The sequence below is a fragment of the Geotrypetes seraphini genome, chromosome 9 (assembly GCF_902459505.1).
Source record: "Geotrypetes seraphini chromosome 9, aGeoSer1.1, whole genome shotgun sequence".
Taxonomy (NCBI): domain Eukaryota; kingdom Metazoa; phylum Chordata; class Amphibia; order Gymnophiona; family Dermophiidae; genus Geotrypetes; species Geotrypetes seraphini.
The window spans coordinates 164,595,265-164,599,291 of NC_047092.1; positions in this window are offsets into that span (position 1 = coordinate 164,595,265).

Below are 4,027 nucleotides of genomic sequence, written 5' to 3' on the forward strand. Positions count from 1 at the left end.
ATCCATCGCCGACTCGGAGCCGAAGAGCAGGGTTTGCTGGATTCTTCGGTTTTTAAGAGTACGTTTTTGTAAAGTGGCACAGCGGGTGCAGGAATCTGCCCGATGCTCCGGACCCAGGCACTGCAAACACCAATTGTGTGGGTCAGAAACGGAGATCGGGCGTGCACACCGCTGGCACTTCTTAAAACCGACCTGCGGGGGCATGAAGGGGAAGATAGCCTCCGCAAAATCGAAGTCCGAGGCCTGTATAATGGCAACAGGCCCCGCCGGGGCAAAAACGAAAGAAACAATAAAAATCAAAGTTTTTTTTTTTTTTTTTTTTTTTTTTTGCAATTCAAAGAAAAAAGAAAACCCGAAGGTAGAGGAAGAAAAAAAATAGAACAAAAGCGCGAGCGGGAAGGCAAAAAGTGATTTCAACGGCCGTTGAAAAAATACACGCGTCTTCTTCGCTCCGCGGAAACGAAGAAACTGGGGACCACGCACTCCTCCGTCGGGCGGGAAGGCACTCGCGCACGCGCGGTGCGGCCAACTAGAAACTTCTAGTTAAAAGGTCCGTACCGAGGGCTCCGTCGGTGACGTCACCCATGTGTTAAGAATATGCTGCCTGCTTGTCCTGGGATAACTGCAAATACTGAAAAACCGTGAATAACTTTTTTACATGTTATTTGCTGTTTTCTATTAAAAACCATGGTGAAACCACGAATAACATGGTAAGAGACCTGGCCTGTTTTTGAAGGAGAGGCAAAACATGGTGAACAAAGTGCTGGGAATCAGCGATTTCTCCATGTAAGCTGTTGTAATTTGGGGGGAGGAGCCAGCAAGCTAAAAACCATGACTAATCAAAACCGCAAATACAGGGGGAAAAGTGTACTTATGTATTATTTATCTTAACATAAAATATTCCTTTAAAAAACCCACTCAAAAGGTTATACATATTCTGCATATTGCCATAGCCCAGTAGCATCCTTTACCTTTGACACCCTCTGAAATAGCACAGCTTGTTACTGCAACAAAAGATTAGGTTCTTACCTCTGCTAATCTTTCTGGTAGAATCCCACTCTATTCCTGGACAAATGGATTGTGAACCTATTCTCACTAGACAAGCTTATAGAGAAATATTTAGGGCTAGATGCCCTAAAGTCAGCGATCGTCGCTAAATCTGTTTTCACAGCTTTAACAACGATCGCTGTTAGAGACCTGATGCACAAAACAGCCCACTATGTGTCTTTCCCCTCAATTGCCCATTTCCCGATCCTGTCATGCAAATTAGCTAAAACCCCATGCAAAATAGCATTAACATCACTTGGTTATTCCAAATGGGGTTTTAGCAATTGTAAAAAAAACAGATTTCTCTAGACCTGTTAGTAACTGTTACCAGGTCTGCCTGTTTTGATTGGCACAGATATTTTGGGTGTGTTACACAAAATATCTGTCCCATAAAAGATTTTTAAAAAGGTCCCCCACCCCAAGCCACTGTACCCTCCTGGAACCCAAAACAAATGGCCATATCCATGCACAGACTTGAGGCAGGGGATCTTTACTGCAGTCTTTCAGCATAGTAAGTAAGTAATAAACTGACAGGCTGTGTCAGATTTGGGGGGGGGGGTGGTCTCAAGCAGCAAACATTGAATACAATCCATGGCTCACCAGCATCCTTCACCTTTGACACCCTCTGAATTACCACAGCTTGTCACTGCTGTAATATGCTACAACCTACTTTACAGGTCAGTTTTAAACAAGTGATTATATGCTGATAGAATCAGAATCCTCCAACTAATTCCTGGGGATCTTTCATGGTCACGAATGTGATAAACATGCTGGGCAGAAAAAGAACTTTTGACCAGTGGTGAACTCAACTAGTAATCCAAAAAGCACAGTTACTTACCGTAACAGGTGTTATCCAGGGACAGCAGGCATATATTCTCACATGTGGGTGACGTCATCTACGGAGCCCCGGCGCGGACAGCTTTTCAAGCAAACTTGCTAGAAGTTTCAAGTTTGCACACTGCACCACGCATGTGCGTGCCTTCTGCCCACTAGAGGGCGCATCCCACCTCGTGGTCCTCAGTTCCATAACTAGCTTAGAAGCCATCCCCGGGGAGGTGGGCGGGTTGTGAGAATATATGCCTGCTGTCCCTGGATAACACCTGTTACGGTAAGTAACTGTGCTTTATCCCAGGACAAGCAGGCATGATATTCTCACATGTGGGTGACCTCCAAGCCAAACCAAAAAGGGCAGGTGGGAGGATGGCAATTTTAAGAAAACAGATTTTGTAAAACTGACTGGCCAAACCGGCCGTCACTCCTGGACAGAGTGTCCAGACAGTAGTGAGAGGTGAATGTATGAACCGAAGACCAAGTGGCAGCCTTACATATGTCTTCCATCGGGGTGGAACGGAGGAAGGCTATCGAAGCTGCCATTGCTCGGACCTTGTGCCCCGTGACTCGACCCGGGGGAGGAAGGCCAGCCTGAGTATAGCAAAGGGAGATGCACGCCGCCAACCAGTTAGACAGAGTGCGCTTGGAAACTGGGTGCCCTAATCGATTGGGATCGAAGGACAAGAATAATTGCGGGACCTTCCGATGGGACTTGGTGCGTTGAAGGTAAAATGCCAACGCCCTCTTACAGTCAAGCGTGTGAAGCGCCGTCTCGCCAGGATGGGAGTGGGGCTTAGGGAAGAACACAGGAAGGACAATGGACTGATTGAGGTGGAAATCAGAAACAACCTTCGGGACAAACTTAGGATGGGTGCGGAGGACCACCTTGTCATGATGGAATACGGTGAAGGGTGGGTCCGCAACCAAGGCTTGTAGTTCCCCAATCCGCCTAGCGGAGGTGAGGGCAATCAGAAACACCACCTTCCAAGTCAGAAATTTCAAGAGGGACTTGTTGAGTGGCTCAAAGGGTGGTTTCATCAGTTGAGCTAAAACCACATTCAAATTCCATACGACTGGGGGAGGTTTGAGCGGGGGACAAACCCTGAGTAATCCTTTCATGAAGCGTGTCACCAAGGGATGGAGAGACAGAGGGCGTCCATCCAGGTGTTGGTGGAAGGCGGAAATCGCACTAAGATGGACACGCACCGAAGTGGTTTTCAGGCCAGAGCGCGACAAATGGAATAAGTAGTCCAGAACCGAGGGTACCGGGGCCGATACCGGGTCCAGGAGGAAAGAAGAGCACCAGGTGGAAAACCTGGTCCATTTCTGCGAATAGCAAAGCCTCGTCGAGATCTTGCGGGAGGCTTCCAGCACTTCCCTCACTGATTGAGACAGGTCCGGAGGGGTCAGGGAACAAGAAACCAAGCTGTCAGGTGCAATGACTGCAGATTGGGATGTAACATGGATCCTTGATTCTGAGATAGCAGAGAAGGACCGACAGGCAGAAGAAGGGGTTCCCTGGCGCTGAGTTGGAGCAGTAGGGAGAACCAGTTCTGACGCGGCCACCGAGGAGCTATGAGAATCATCGTGGCCGTGGACGATCTGAGGTGTACCAACGTTCGCATGATCAGAGGGAAAGGAGGGAATGCATAGAGGAACTTCCCGTCCCAATCGAGAAGGAAGGCATCCGCCTCCAGACGATCCCGCGAGTACATCCGAGAACAATATAGTGGTAGTTTGTGTGCCTCCGGAGAGGCGAACAGATCTACCTGTGGCGTTCCCCAGCGAGCGAAGACCTCGTGCAGAACTGCTGAGTGTAGAGTCCACTCGTGGGGTTGCAGGAGTCGACTGAGTTTGTCCGCCAGACAATTCAGTTCCCCCTGGATGTAGACCGCCCGGAGGAAGATGTTCCGGGAGGCCGCCCACTCCCAGAGGCGAAGGGCCTCGGAGCAGAGGGGCCACGACCCCGTTCCCCCCTGTTTGTTCACATAGTACATTGCTACTTGGTTGTCCGTGCGGACGAGGACCACCTGGTCCTGTACTACGTGAACGAAGGCTCGAAGTGCTAGGAAGATGGCCCGAAGCTCTAGCACGTTGATGTGACAGCGACGGTCCTCCGCCGACCACAGGCCCTGTGTGCGAAGACCGT